Raw genomic sequence first — 16,740 nt, 5'->3', positions numbered from 1 at the left:
TTGGTCTATTAGACTAAGTAATAAGCATGCAGATCTAAAACAAAGAATATTGTGAGTAGCATAGAATAACGTTGCCACCAGCCGTTACAAAATTTCCAGTTTCTTTTGTTTCGTTTCATCTCGAAACTTGATAAAACATTGTGCCTCTTATTTCCTGTTACTAGTAGAAAACAAGAACAACGAGGATACCGCATATGCCTATGTTCACTCGGGATTCCAGATGTTTCTAGACGCTTATTTCCGTAGCAAGGCCCAACTGGGCTAGATGGGCTGTGCTGGGCCTCCGTGGATGACAGTGACCCATTCCGCCTCTCGCTGCCCCAGCAGCCCAGCACCCATTTCCTTTCTTCTTCTACTTCCGGGGCACCGAGGAAGAGCAGACCACGGTGGGGTCGTGGGGAGAACTGGTCAAAAAAAAAAGGACCTGCTGGGGTGACGAGAGCTCTCTGCCCTCACATGGCGGCGCCGGCGGCGGACCTCGTCTGATCGTGCTCGTGAGTCCCATTCGACGCCCCTTTCGCCCAGGGGTAATCTGTCTCCCCCTTCTCATTGTTGGTTGATTTCTTCTCCTCCACCCGTAGTAATGGAGGCTAGGGTTTTAATTGTGGTTTGTGCGTGCCGTTGGTCTTCTATAGTTCAGACGACCGCCTGATGCCTAGATATCTATTGGGTAGGAGTATCTGTTTTGTCTGTAGATTGGTTAAAACGAGAAGGTTACCGGTAAAAATGGAGGATGTTTGCTCCGGGTCCGGGCATATGTATTGAGAGATCATTGATTCCTTCCTCTAGCAACTCTTTTGTACCGTGCCAACCGATTGACATCTTTCAGTGAGTAAAGATAAAACTTTGCAGTGAGTTAAACTTGCTTATAGGTTTTGAGTACTTTGCCTGACTGCAATATTTGTAATGTGTCTTCAATTCGCAGCAGGATTCTGTACCTAGACTGCCTTGGCAGGCTAGATTGTGGTTACTATGGTCACAGAGGAAGCAGAATCAAATAAGCGCCAAAAGGAGGAATGCGTCATAAACTGCCCCCCGAGCGATCTAATCGAGGAGGTATTTTTTAGGCTTCCAGTGAGCACTCTGTTGACGTGCACTGGTGTCTGCAAGCAATGAAAAAAATTCATCCGCGATCCCCGGTTTGTCACATCGCACCTCCAGCACGCGCCCTGATATGCCCTCCTATTTTTTCTGCAAGAGTCGGTTTCATGCAATCCCTACCCTAGTGATGCTATCCTGATTGATGAAGACTGGTCACATTCGACACATGCAGTGCCAGTGATTGGGCCTGATGATTTCCTTTTTGGTTCATGCAATGGGCTTCTTGGGTTATACACAAAGATGTCAACTATCAAAATAGCTAACTTTGCTACTGGTCAATGCCTGCATCTTGAGAAACCTATCAAGAACTTGAAAGGTGATCACTTCTCTCTATACAGCTTTGGATTTCACCCGGTGACAAAACGATATAAGGTTGCACATTTCCTTGGTGATTCCATTGAGGGTCACAGCCAAAATAACGACAAATTCAGTATCATTCAAGTTTACACGCTTGGTGATGAGAGCTGGAAAGATATTAGGACTCCAGAAGCTCTAAGCTTGACATGTGTGAGAAATTCTGGAGTGGTCAATCTTGATGGAACAATATATTGGCTGACTGAAGATATGATAGCTAGCTGGATGTATGCTGTTATGTCCTTCGATCTCGGTGACGAAAGTTTTAAACGGATACAACTGCCAGCAACACTCGAAGATTGTGCACATGGCGGTCCTCTATATTCTGGATCAGAGAGATAGATAGGAAGATTTGCTTGGTAACTATTCAATCCAGTCATTATTTGACCAGAAGGCTTCATGGTAAGCTGCTGATCTGGACACTTGACGACAAGACGGGGCAAAGGTGGAGTCAGAAATACAATATTCAATACTCAACTTATTACATTCTGGGTCCAAATTTGGTTCACAGGGATAAGATCATGTTGCAACGCCGTGACTGTAAACTATATTCATATGAGTTGCTCGGGGACGACTTTGAGACTAAATTGTGTAAGGTGATGAAGCTGTTAGATTTCAGGCCCCACAAGCCAGACAACATGAAGTCCTACGTCTGTGTGAAGTCATTGGTATCCTTAGATGAATACAAGAAGGCTGGCATTGTGCGTATACCAAGACAGCGGGAGGGCTGGAAATTGAAAAGGTGGGAGGCGTGGGAGCACAAGCGTCGCAACAAGGAGGAAATGTGGAACAATATTTATGAACTGGAGCGCGAGAGAATGGTTTGTTGGCGGAACTGTAATTAACCTTCATGACTCACGAGCATTAATTATTCTGGAAGATTTGACAAATTGTTGATTGCCTTCTCACAGGAATTTTCACAAAATATGGCTCTGAGATTGAAGCTGCTGCTGCCACGAATACCGGATGAGGTGACTCGTCAGCAAACATCCTTGAAAATCAGTCAAATAATTCCATATTTTCCAGATCAGGTAATTAATTATGTATCGAAATAGAAGTTACCATACTCTTTAACTTTTTAGTTTGAATGATTGACAATCATTTGAAGAGTGAAGACATAATGATGTTTAAGTGCATTTTAATTAGTGTTGTAACAAGTGTTTTTTTATGAGAGTCAAGAAGGCAAGGTCCCTCCGGCGGCTTAATTTTGTGGAGCAGAAGCGGGATTTTGATGATTTAGATGCTCGTATGGACAAGTATAAGGATATATGCGAGGTATTGTGGCTTACAATACTAGCCAACATGAACTATTGACTGTTGCTAGCTTTGAAATATGCTAGATTAATAAAGTTAACATGTCTACAGGCTATCTATCAGACAATGGATATCATCTTCAGTACGCTACAAAGTTGTATACAGGTTCAGTTAAAGGTTTACGGTCATGCTAATCTATTCATGTTCCTTTCCCCAATAGGTTTGTAGTTCATGTTATTTGTTCCAATTTTGGATTAGATCTGCCATAATAGGAAAATAGTTTCTCTTAATAGCCGGCGTGGCAGCTGCGACTTGCCGGTGGCCTTGTTCGTGATGTCGGCGGCGGTGACCTCCAGGCTGACTCTGACCACCAAGTATGAGCGCCTCGAGGAGTCGAGGTTGACGTCGCATGGTGCTTCACGCTGGCCAACTTCGCCCTCCTGCCCAAGAAGATCGTCGGCGTTACGAGGCTCGTCGAGCACCACGGTTTCGCAGGCACGCTCGTCACCTTCACCGTCGAGCTCTGCTGGTTTAGAATTTCTTACGTGGAATTACTACACCTTCTACCTTGTGGATCTTCATTATCCGGGTGTGTTTGGACATCAGGAATTCAGGACTAAGGGCCTTTCTTGGGTTGGAATGGGAATCTGGGTTTGGGAAATCGGCCGCTGTTACCTGATCGCTTCCCCTGCCTCATTCAGCCCTTTCTCCAAAAATCTGGAAAGAAAGATTCAACAATGAGCAAAGCTCGAAATCCTCTCCGGTGTATCAATTGACAATTCAGCTAAAGTTTCACAAGCATCAACACCAAGCAAACGAAGAGTCGGTGAGATGAGGAGTTTGTTTCTTCTTTTCATTAATTTTCCTTGGTTTCTTCTTGATCTTTTTCAAATCCAAATGGGGAAATGAACTGGCCACTGAAAAGACAATTGGGGAAGGAGGAATGGTCAGAGTTGCAGGGGCCGGCTGCCGGCGGGTCTATCTCTTCGCGTCCCTGGACCGGTCGCCCACAGGCGCTCCAGTTCAAGCTGTGCGGTCCTCACCCGCAGCCGCACAGGTAGTTTGACACGGGCGAGGCCGCAAGGCGCGCGCAGTGGGAGTGTGGACCTCGCCGGTCCCGCAATCATGCTCTGCTCCTCGCAATTATTTCCTAGGAGTGAGTGAGTGAGTGAGTGAGTGAGTGGGGGTAGAATGTCCAATCAAAGCCGTTTAATATTCGAAAAATGAGGATGTCCATTTTCTTGGGAAAAAATCTTGCGCAAATCTTAAAGCGAGACAGGATCACACGCTGTCGCATGTGCATGTACTTGTGCCTTTCTATTTTTTGTAATGAGAACTCTAGCTTTTATCTGACTTTTGATGGAAGTTCCCAAAGTTCTGTGTTTGACCCTTTGTCATGTTTCAGATGGGTACTTGGTGTTCAAATGCCGGCATCATTTCACAGAATCACGGTGACAACGAAGATATGGAGACTTGAAACTTTAGAGCTTATGGTGCGCTATATGGCAGCTTCATGATCACGCTGGCCTGCGTGCTATGCTGGAAGAAGTTACAAGTCCCTGTTTCAGACCCCTTAGTCTGTTCTTTTTCCTTTTCTACTTTCGCATGGAACTATTTGTACAGTGGGGCGGTTTCTTTAATGGAAATCGCTGAGGTGCGCCCACTGGGTTATTTATTTTATTCCTTAGAGCTTATCATGACATTCTTCTTAGCTCGCTCGAGCGACTGTTTAGGTGTCTTCCCTGTAAACGACTGTTTTCTGCAGCTCCATATGTGTTGTTATGTTTCTTTTGAATCTATAATATTTATGGCATGTTTTTAGTCCGTGTGATTTGGTTAACATGTTTATTTGTTTGACACCTTTAAGTATTTTCGTGACGGCAGATTTACATGAATCTTTGGTCCGAACCAACTGATCTTGCCACTGCGAACATCTATTGAAATTTGACAGTATATTTCGAAGCCGAGAACCTTGTAGTATATGGGTTGTAATTTTGTTCAACGGTGAGAGAGCAACATGTCACGCAGTTACAGTTCTGTTCGTTTATATATATCTGAACGGTTACAAAAGTGTGCTATAGTACAAAGTTACATTGAGGAGCCCAAGAGTGATGAGAGAGAGATTCCGGTTGCCGATCATAGAAGGGGGGGAGCTGTGAGAATGATCGAGCCCTCGACGCTCAAGCCGATCGGCAGTCCAGCAGCAGTCAAGGCAAGCCAATCAGACAAAGAACTTGCACTTGGTTGGCTTATAATCTAGAAAGCGAAATGAAAGCCAAAACAACTATGATCTCCCACATGCAGCTATGGTCTAGCTAGCCACATTTATCTGTTCTTTTTAAGGAACAACGGGCGTCGAGGTGGTAGAGGGGATGAGAGCTTTTCTTGTGTTTTCCTCTTCGCTCTTCTGTGTCTTGTTCCCATTTTGAATTTCCTTCTTTCCTGTGGTCGATCTCAGATCGACCTCTCCTTTACTATATCAAGAGCACACTACGCCTCTTTGTCGAAAAAACAAAGATGTGGGACCTCTCGAATTCTTCTGATTTGGATCGGAGGGAATACCAGGTTTCCAAGTGGGGCCTAAGGAATTTAGAAAATCTTTTCAAATTCTTTCTGCTGGGCTAGACAGCGATTCGAGTATGCTTTGCTGTCCGTTGGTTCATACTGTATCATTTTGTGCCTTTACTGGTTTTGCTTCTTCTCAAGTTGCAGCAGCGAGATATTTAGACATTTGTGTATTCACCTCTAATTCAATATACCCCCCTCCTCTTACGAAAAACACATAGACGATTCAGATCACTCCGTACCCCTTCATAAAAAGAGGCATGATGGGCATTAAACAATATATCATTTTTTCTTTTCCGCCCGGTTCCGAACAGCACTCGGTGTTTTCGTATTTGCCGGAGATTGCACTGTTGGATCTTCACGAAATTTCACGAGACAGTAGTAGCCACAAATTCACACAAACACACCGAACGGATCAGCGAAAAGTTTCCCGAGCCAGCGGGAAACAGGCGAACAACTCAGATGTTCGTGTTGTCCCGCGCGGACACGAGAAATCCAAACATCACTCGGTGTTTCGAAGTTTTCCGGAGATTTCAACATTGGATCGCGATGAAATTTCATATTGTGGTAGCAGACACAATTCCGCACAATCCGACCGAAGGAATTGGCGAAACTATTCCCGAGGCATCAGGAAACGTGCGAACAAGTAGTATGTTGTTGCTGTCCCGCACAGTCGCGAGAATTTCAAACAACACTCGGAGTTTCAAAATTTCCTGAAGATTCCACCGTTGGATCACGATGAAATTTCACATTGCAATAGTAGACAAAATTCCGCACGATCTCACCAAAGGGATCGTTGAAATATTGCACGAATCAGTGAGAAACATGTGGACATCTTACTATCACGCACGGCTTCAAGAAATCCGAACAACACTCGGTATTTTGGAATTGGCCAGAGATTTCACCGTTGGATCGTGATGAAATTTCATAGCGTCGTAGAAGAGTCAATTCCGAACATTCTAACCGGAGGGATCGTCGAAGCATTTCTTGAATCAACGGATATCTCTCTCAAGGGAAAAGAGGCAGGTCGAAGTAAAGAGTAGGAAGAAAAAAGAAAAAGGTAAAAAGACCATCTTGCCCTTCTGAGTTTGGAGAGGGGGGTGTATTAAATTAGGCTTCTTGTGTATTATACTGTAGGCTCTGAACTTACAGAAGAGGCAGAAAATACTGTTTACAACCAATATAGTTTGGCACTGATGTAGATTTGCTGGTTGATCTGGATCTTTATGTCGTTGTACTTGTAATCCCAGATTTTGTTATTAGCCTAATTTGTCCAAACTTTCAGTGTAACGATTTTCCGAGTTGTATGATCATTGTACCAATGCACACATATTTGCTATTGCAGAGTATTGCCTTTTAGGTGTGTAGCTAGATTCCGGCTGCAAATTTTGGTCGTGAGCCACTTCGTATTTCATGTATGCATGTTTATGGCCGGCATTTCACCGTCCTTTTGGTTTCAACTAGCGTGATTTTTCAATTTTGCATGCATCATATGTATATGGATTTATATATTCACCCTTTAACAGTTTTTAGTAGATAAAGCCTAAGGATGTTTTCAAACTTGCCTAAACTTCATGTTATTTGCTTGCAAATTATGTTAATCGTAATCTAAATGCAGTTCTCCCTATTGTGTTTGCTGAAGGATTTGGGACCTAGCCTGTGCTTACTATGGTTTCCGAGGAAACCAAACTAAAGAAGCAAACAAACGAGGAATGCATCATAAACTGTCTCCCAGAAGACCTGATCGAGCGGGTATTTTTCAGGCTTCCAGTGAGCACTTTGTTGAGGTGCGTTGGTGTTTGCAAGCGTTGGTGTTGTGCCTTACTATTCTTTCCGCAAGAGTCGGTTTCAGGGAAGCCCTACCCTGCAGATACTATCTTGATTGATGAAGCCGGGTCACAATCGACATACGCAGTGCCAGTGATTGGCCCTGATGATTTCATGTGTGGTTCATGCAATGGGCTTCTTTGCTTATACACAAAGACGTCAACAATCAAGATAGCTAACTTTGCAACTGGTGAATGCCTGCATCTTGAGAAACCTGTGAAGAATTTGAGGGGTGATCACTTCTTGTTCTACAGCTTTGGATTTTCACCCTTTAACATAAGAATACAAGATTATACACTTCCTTGGTGATTGTGATGAGGGTCGCCATCGCCCACATAATAACAAAAGATTCAACGCCATTCAAGTTTACACGCTTGGTGACGAAAAATGGAGAGATATCAGAACTCCAGGAGCTCTAAGCTTGAACCGTGTGAAAAACTCTGGAACAATCAATGTTGATGGAACAATGTATTGGCTTGCTGAAGACATGGTAGCTAGCTGGCAGCATGCAATCATGTCCTTTGATCTCAATGAAGAACTTTTTGCACTGATACAACTGCCAGCAGCTATACCTGAAGATTGTCCAGGTCGTGGTCCTCGTCTGTACTAGATAAGGGAGATTGATGGAAAGATATGTGTAGCAACTGCTCAAATCTGTCCTTCCTTGCCCAGAAGGCTTGTTGGTAAGCTCCAGATCTGGACTCTTGACAACAAAGTGGAGCAAAGGTGGACCCAGAAGTACAATATTCAGTGCTCACCAGATTACATTCCCGGTCCAAATTTGGTTTTTGGGGATAAGATAATGGTGCAACACTGATGGTTACCTATATTCCTATGAGTTGCTTGGGGAGAATGTCAATAATAAACTGTGTAAGATGGAAAAGCTGTTAGATTTCAGCCCCCACAAGCCTGACAACATGCTATTCTACATGTGTGTGAAGTCACTTGTATGTTTAGATGCATACAAGAAGGCTGGCGTTGTGCGTAAAACAAAACAACGGGAAGGCTGGGAATTGAAGAAGTGGGAGGCATGGAAGCACGATTTGTCTGAGTTGGAAAATAAGTGGACCAAAATTTATCGACGAGAGCTGGATGCAATTGTACGTTGGCTGAATTCAATTTTACATTAACCCAAATTCCTTATTTTGGAAATTTATTAAATTGTTGAGTTGCTATATGATAGGAATCTGCACGACGCCACGGGATAGGAATCTATGGTCTACTACGACACGGGTCTCAACAAATAGGCATCAAAATCGATCAAATATTTCCAAACTTTCCAGATCATGTAATTCTTTAGAGAATATGATTATCTAAATTTAAGTCAGCATACGTTATGTTTCCATGCTTAAGTTTGAATAGTCTATAATAATTTGAAGAGGAGAGGACGTAATGATGTTTAAGTCACTCTTATTAGTGTTGTACACATGTCTTGCATGAGACTCCAGCTGCCAAGGCCCATCCGCCGTCTTAATTGGGTGACACAGATGCGGGATATGGAAAATTTACTTGCTTGTATGAAGAACTTTAATACTATTATGGAGGTATACCGTGTTAAAATTTACTAGCCAGATCTTTTGCGAGTGTTCCTGCAACATGCCAAAATAATAAAGTTAACCTGTCTACAGCGTACGACTCAAGCAACAGAAAGTATCCTTAGAGCTATACAGGATCAGGTAAAGGTTTAGATTTCGTCTAATTTATCTATGTTTTTCCTTTCTGATATAGCTTACTAATTCTTTTAATCTCCTCTGCAATAAACTAGCATCTCTTGAAACAGAAGGGTTAGTTGTATTATCTCCCTTAACACACATGGATGACCTCCCCTATAAATACATTTTTATTCCGATCACATATTTCAATTTACGCATAGCTGTGTACTTTTGTTCATTTTGCTAATTGTGCAAGTTGTCTTGTTAGTGTGTTATTTCTGCTGTTACTTGAGTAGTCCACTTTTGACTTGTTTTACATCAGATAAGAGCTAATTATTCGTCAAGGTTTATGCAGATGCACTAGATTTCTGAACTGGGCATGGTTGCAAAACACTTTATGCCATGATTCCTGCCTTAACTTGTATTTCAGACTTACACATATAGGTCCTTCCAAGCATTCTTACTAACTGAGCATGGAATTATGAGTTACATTTTTTGTTGTCAAGCAATTTGCGTATCTGTACCTTTGATAATGAGTTCCATTCTTTAGTAGGTTTCGATTGGTTGGTAAATGTCACCTACACCATACACTGCAAATGTTCAATTTCTTTTATATTTTCTGATTGTTTGAACAACATGATAGATTTGTGCTGTGCACATTTTCTTTTTATTAGGAAAAGAGAATAATGATAATTCAAAATTTCCCTTTTCTCTAATAGGAACTCTAGGATTTGCCAGACCTATGGTGAAAGTACCATCAGTGTCTTGTACTTGATCCGTATCCTCATGTTTCAGCTGGGCGCTTGAGTTCAAATGGTGGCATTTCTTCTCAGAACCGCAATGATGGTGAGGATTCAAAGGCTTGAGACTTGGGATCTTATCGTGACATTGTTCTTGGTTTCCGCAGGCAGTTTAACTCTTGCTTCATTTTACTCTTGAGGGCTTGCTTGGTGTTAGTGTATTTTTTAGTCACTAGTGTTTTGGTATTTGAAGGGATTTGGTGTGCACCCGAAACTCTCAAAAACCCAAAACACTTTTTTTTTAAACACTAGTATGAGAAGTATTTTAATTTGGTATAAAAAATGGAGTGTTTTGTGAGGGAAAACTAGGTAAAATCTCCTCCAAATTCTTCCTACCAAATAACCAGAAAACTCTAGTACCAAACGAGGCCTCAAGGATTGTTTAGTTCTTTTACTTGGTAAACCGGTGATTTCTGCAGTACCATATGTGTGCTCTTATTTTTCGAACCTACGATATTTATGGCTCGTGATTAGTCAGTATGATCTGATTAACACATTGGTTGATTTGGGACCTTTGATAAATTTGCGTGACCGTGAAGTTGCGGCCGTTCTTTGATCCGAAGATCCAAACCAACTCACACTGAGATTATAGTCTTACGGAATATTTCGAAGGGCAGACCCTTTGTAGAATCAAGCAGGCTGTGAGCGTCTAAAAGGTTGAACTGATTGCTGCATGAACAGGGAATCCACAATTTGTCATTGCCGGTCGCGGGCACATGAGAGAATGTTGGGAGCAAGCTAGGCCGTTCTGGGCTCGCTTCTCCCTTAGGCGTTGTTTGCCACTAGTTAACTTTTAGACATTAGGGCCCGTCATGGGGTTCGCGCCGCCATGCCTGGAAGAGTCCCGGAGTTCGCGCGCCGGCGAACTCGGTGCAGGCTCGCTGTAGCCCATCGCCCGCGCGTCGAACAGCGGCAGAGGGAGATGGGAGCTGCCGCCGGACCTGGGAGAGAGAGGGGAACTGCTGCCGGCGGCTCGATTTGGAGACGGATGCTGTGCTGCAGCGGCGCGGTGCTGGAGGAGCTCGGGTTCGTTGGCGACCTCTGCCCGCTCCCCATCCTCGCCGGTGACCTCCGCCTGGCATCCTCATCGCGCTCACACACGTGCTGGTCACGGTCGAACAACACGGAGGGCTCCTTCGAGTCAACGAGACAACGCGTGGTGCGCCTGCTGGAGTCGGTGACGGAGGCGTCAACCCCGGCGCTCTCCTCGACCGTCTCCGGCCCGACCGCCGCCGCGTGCAAGTTCACGGATCTCAACGTGGTTTACAAGGTCCAGATTTAGGGTGCAAGTTTGCATTTCCCAGTACGTACGTGGAGCATTATGTGTGCGCGCCCTAGCTTAGCTTAGTACTATTTGAGAGCCCCTCCATGCATGTTGGTTTAATGATTCGTGTGTCTGATCTACCACTATATGTTATGCATGTTTGTATTTGAATTATGCGATTGAGCAACACATTAATTGTTTCAAGCTGCGTTCATTCGTCCTTGTTAGGATGTCTCATGGTTTCAACCTCCCTGCATATGCTTCAATTTTTTCTTTTTTGTTTCTTTCTTTGCTGTTTTTTTCTTTAAGAAAAACTACAGTGGGCATGCATGAGCCATCCTTCACCATTTCTCTTCTACTCCCTCAGTTCAGTTATGAATTAACTGACGTGAATTTGTATAGATCAGTTAATTCGGGACGGACGGAGTGTATACTTCACTGTTTTCTCTTCATATGTATTTCCCTGTGTTTATTAGCAACCCTTTGTTGTTTTCTTCATTTTGTTGTGCTTTATTTAAATAATACTGATGTATTCTAGGGCCTATGGGCTTTTATGGCCCAAAAGAGGCCATGAATTGGGCCGATACCCCAACGAAATCTGGCCCATCCATATCTCTGCCGTGTTTCCCTAAAAAAAAAAAGCAAATTCTCTGCCGAAGTACCTTCCAGTCCCTAACCAAATCGATCCGGCGATGGCCAGCCTCTGCCCCAAGGCCAGCACCGGCCGCCTCCGCGTTTACAGTCCGGCCCTGGAGTACGACACCGCCCCGTGGAAGAAGGAGAGAGAGCACGACAGGGGGTTCCTCCTGGCCAAGATCCAGCACCATTACAAGGAGGCCCTCGAGCGGCTCACCGTGCGGTGGCGCTCCGACGTGCAATTGCGCTTCCTCGACGAGGGGATCTGCGTCGGCCTGCTCGATCCGGTCTCCAGAATCATCGCCAACACCCTCCTCGCCGCCACGGCAGCTCCCGTCGACAGTGCCTCGGCGCTGGCCGACGCCGCCGACGGGCCCAGGCGGAGGGGTTACCTCGAGCGGCGCTCCCTCGACGGCCTCGTCGCCTTCCTCACCTGCTTCTTCCCCTACCTCGCCGACTGGGAGGCCATCAGGTACCTGCTCCTCGCCGAAGCCGACCCCCTCGTCGCCGCGCGCATCGTCGTCGAGGATCGCGGCGGCCTCAGGTGCTTCCGCGCGGGCTCCGACGCCACCGCCGGCGCCCTCGGGCTGGCACTCCGCTGCGCCACGGTGGCCGCGAGGCACCCGCGTCCCTCCCAGCTCGCCGATGTGTGGCTGGCGCTGTCCGGCGGCCTCGACAAGGCCGTCTCCCTGCTCTCGGCTGTGCAGGCCAACTTCCCCCGCAGCATCATCTCCAGCTTCCAGACGTTGGTCAAGGAGACGGCGGCTGTGCCTCCTCCTCCTGCTCCCAGTCCCACTGCCCTCCTCGTCAGGCCATGGGAGCTTGCCGCCGGTCGCGGCAAGCAGGCCATCAAGGTCACATCATACCAGCACTCGTGGTCACTGAGGCGAGTGCTCCTCGACACGATCCATGGGTTCTACCTGCAGGCGCTCGCTAGGATGCCTCCGCCGCCGGCCGGTGGGTCTCCGTCTCGCTACCACCGCAGCCTGCTCAAAGCCGGCCACTGCTATGGCCCATTCGACCCTGTAACCAACATCATTGTCAACACCATCTGGTACGAAGCCGCATTCCCGCCACTGAGCCGACTAGACGAGCTCGACATCCAAGGCACCTTGAGCCTGATGCGGATTGAAGCCCGGTCCTTCTACGGACTCGTCTCCTTCCTCTGCACAGATGACCATGATCTCAGCGCCCATCAAGCTATGCGGCGCCTGCTCGAGACAGATCTCAGCTTGGTCGAGACAAAGCAATGCGGCAGCATCTAGGAAGAAGCTTTCAGAGCTGCTGCCATTGCGGCCTGGCACCCCATGCCTGATGCCCAAGCAGGATTCCTCAGTTCGTGCAATGCGATGTCGGCAGAGGCTGTAGTCTTGTCACTGCTGCAAGATGGTAGCCAGCGTCAGTTCTCCTCTCAAGGTTTCCAGCAGCAGCCAGCTTCCATTTTTCCACGACGGTTCAATGGCATCATGGCAGATGGAAGGGAACAGCGAAGGGCTCATAAGAAAATCTTCAGAAAGGTCAAGGCTGCACTAAGCAGATATGAGAAGCAGAATCCTGTGAGTTAGTTTATCACTCAGACACCTTCACATTTTCCATTGGTACAAAAAACCTACATGATCAAAATAATTGGTGGAACTTTCTACGGACCTGCATCGATTCATTATCACCCTGACTGCACGCTATGCGGTTCTTCTTATGATAGCCCAGAAAGTTCATGTATTCTTATAACTATCCTGCTGAATTGTTGCCACCATGTAAACTGGCTTTGGACAAGACCATGATTTGTTTCACTGCCTGAGTGAATTTTTTCTGGGCCTAACTGTTGGGTGGCAGGAAAAGCATTGTTGTTGGAAGATGTAGGATAATATTCAAATAAGTAGTGCTATGAGGGCAAATATGTTTGTTTGAGAAGATATCAATTATTTTTTTCATTAATTCTATGCCACAATAACTTGCTGATTCGCTTGTTTTTTGCCATCTCATAGGGATACTCCTATCAGCTTCATGTGGTCTGTGGTGTGAATCAAATGGTATCTGGTCCTGACAACCGCGAAGAGTTCATCATGAAGCTGGGAAAGCATCCTGATATTGACTACTACCATCACATGCATGCCAATTTTCTGGTGAGTGTTGGCGGTGGCACATGTTCTTCAGCCCCAATACTCTTCTTTGCTGAGCTTAGCAACTACGACGATGACGAACGGGATGGCCACCTTCTGTGTTGCCCCGTGGATTTTCCACCACCAGGCGCTGGTATACATGCTCCTATATTCCTTTGTTTAAGATTCCTTTTTCCATCAGATAGATATGGATCTTCATTTATCGTTCTGATGCTCATATCATGTGCTGCAATCCAGATAGATGATATATAGATGGTCACTGTCCTTGGGAACTCTTCACAGTTTACGTCAACTCTGGTTGTTAACGATGAACTAGTTAACTAGATTTACTACAAACAGTCTGGAGACATATGATTTTATGATGCATTCTAACCACAACTAACCATTTATTTGTTATTCGGCTTGCTTAGACTGAGCAACTGAAAATTAGACATTTTCGCAAATAATTAAGCACAATCAGCCCATCAGAATCTAACTTTGGGAACTAAACCAAAATTCGCTAGACAGCTTCCTTCTGAAGCCAAGGTAGAACTTGGGATACGTTTATACATTGCGTTGCTCAATTACCGAAGGTTCAAAAAATTAAGTGCTTGTAAAATCTGCCATTATATATTATCATGTACCGTTTCCATGTGCATCTGTATGGCAGAACCAGTCCGCTGCCTTTTCTGCGAGCACGAAGGGATCAAGATCGTGCACCCGGCTCAGGAGAGATTCCATGGGCGAGAGGCGGAGTTTGAGAAGATGATCCGCGGGGAAGAACTATACGAGAACGACTACTATCCGGCTGCCGATGTTGAGGTCTACACCAGCGAGCGTATGCTACGTCACAGTGAATTTGTTGCGCACTGGGTGTATGGCATACCTGAGGAGGACCGCATGTACTTCGGTAGAAATGACTTCATCATCAGGACAGACGACAGCGATGAGGATTATGACGACGGGTAGTATCTACTCCCTCCGTCACGTATGTTTCGTTCAGATTTTGTATTAATTTAGTATAAAATTGTATTAAATCTGAGATATTTTCCATGAATCTGAGGAGCCGGACGTCCCCATGGCCCAGTCAGCCCAATTAAGGTGAGGCTTTCAATTTCCCCGCAGCTGCTCCGTCGGATAAAAGCCCATAAATGAATGGTCAGATTTCGTCCAAGTGTTTGGATCGCTGGACGGTGAAGAACGACGAGGGCTTGAAGTGTGTAAAATTTTTACTATTATAAAATAAATGTCATTTGTAATTGGTATATGCATAAATTAAAACACGTGGCAGAGCGTGACTAGATGCATCTGACTGTTAGGTGCCAGAGCCGGTAGAAATACCTTTCACCAAGATACATAACACTTGGAGATACTGGGAACTGTAATAATATAGATTTTTCTTTCTTCCTTTTCCTGCGAAAAGGACAGTCAAACACGTTGGGGTGCAGCGTCGGCAAATCAAATCCAAAAGAGATAGGCTGCTCAAATGTCCCACGTCAGGACATCTAAAACCGGAACGACCGAGCGTACACATGGTACTGCTAGCTTTAGCTTGCAGAATATAGGGCATGCGACCTAATTTGTCCCGAATATCCCATGCTTTTAGCTTGCAGCACAAAGCCGGTACTTTTTTAAAAATAGTTCTTGTGCCTCGAGCAAACAAAATACTCGTATACGAACATTGGAATCACCAGCTGATGTTTGAAACGCAATAATGAAAAACAAACATTTTAAACGCAATAATCGATGGAGCAGGTCGAGGGTTTATGTACCCTCTTCCGCTCGGTGCTAAAGGCACCTCCTCGCTTGGGCTGGCGCTAGTGGCATTTCGAATCTACTGAAAGTAGAGTTTGGCCGTTGTCGCCCAACCTTGGGGATGATCTCTTGGGAGACTACACCCGGCTCAAGATCTCCGACGCCTTCCAACTGTCCCCACCGCGGTGTGCCCAAGCTCGCCGGGCTCCCTTGGACCGCTGCTAAGCCCGGTATCCCCATTGGACGTTGGTGGATCCTCGCCGCAGCCCTCTCCCATGAAGAAGAAGACGAAGCTGGCAGCGCCGTCAAGTCTGATTCCACAGCCCTGCATGGCTAACTGATCGCGGTCTGCCGGCTGTAGTAGAAGTGGCTCCTATTGCTCATGACTATTGCGACAAACCTGTCTTTTGCTACATGTCCGCTCTGGCCTGCTTGGTCTCAATGAAAAGTCAAGACCGGGGATGTTGTCCCTGGTCATCTAAAAAAAAGGATGCATCTATTATAACCACCAGACGACCACTGCCGTTGCCCAACGAGTCGTCGTCGCTGCTCCCATACTGGAGCCGGCTTGACCTCGACAACCGGTTAGTCCTCGTGCATGTGTCACTATGGACCAGCGTCTCGGAGATGCAATCGCTGTTGTCAAACGTTAATTTGATCTGAAGAACTTGACTATATCTCGCCGACACGCATGCATGCCAAGAAACCCAAACTCGCCGTCTTGAGGGTACGACAAGAACCTACGCCAGCGCTCTGCCAATTTCGTCCTATGGATGAACACAAGGGGAACCGGACCCCTGAAACCATTATCTCGACGACGATGCGGTGCCATCCGTCGAGCGACATACCCACGAGGACCACACCATCTTCCACACGTTTCCGAACGGTACGAAGCAAACACTGGTACGAGGCCGTGACGGGGAGGCCTTACTACCGACGAGCCGATTTGACAAACGAATGCACCTATAAATAACTCTATACGCTCCCGCCGGTAGATTGGGACCTCCTTATGCACCACCAGGTGCGGAACCAGTGAGGGAGGAGAAGGGCGATGTAGTGATTTCGTGGGGTAACGCTCTGCCTCTTTCTTAATGAATGGAGTGTGCACACCGGGCTTTAACCAGACCTTATCTAGTACAGCGGGAAGGAAGGATGTCATATTTCTGGTCCACTACTTACACTCTACGAGGGCTTGAGATGAAGAACTACTTATCTCCCGAGGCACCCTTCTCCTGAGTTCTCCCTGGCTCAAGTTTCACAATGCGTACAGCCCCAAAGATAGAGTATCTTGTTCTGTTCAGTGCCGCCTCTTCCTCGGCCATTCAATAAAGGGATTTGTTTCTTCTTCCTGGTCCTTGAGAAAAAGAAAGATAGGAAAGGAATTAGGGCGTTGCCGAAGGCAATGGTCCAGCTTGTGTGAATGGATTTCATTG

General features: G+C 45.9%; 3 pseudogenes; all 3 read left to right on the top strand.

The window, feature by feature from the left end:
* Nucleotides 1–380: 380 nt before the first annotated feature.
* Nucleotides 381–4,533, top strand: LOC100837331 (annotated as a pseudogene).
* Nucleotides 4,534–6,942: 2,409 nt separating this feature from the next.
* LOC100837025 lies at nucleotides 6,943–8,231 on the top strand (annotated as a pseudogene).
* Nucleotides 8,232–11,494: 3,263 nt separating this feature from the next.
* Nucleotides 11,495–14,855, top strand: LOC100836711 (annotated as a pseudogene).
* The last annotated feature ends 1,885 nt before the right edge of the window (nucleotides 14,856–16,740 follow it).

The sequence above is a fragment of the Brachypodium distachyon genome, chromosome 4, assembly GCF_000005505.3.
Source record: "Brachypodium distachyon strain Bd21 chromosome 4, Brachypodium_distachyon_v3.0, whole genome shotgun sequence".
NCBI lineage: Eukaryota > Viridiplantae > Streptophyta > Magnoliopsida > Poales > Poaceae > Brachypodium > Brachypodium distachyon.
Note: the sequence above shows the minus strand (reverse complement) of the source record. Positions and strands in the feature narration are given on the sequence as shown.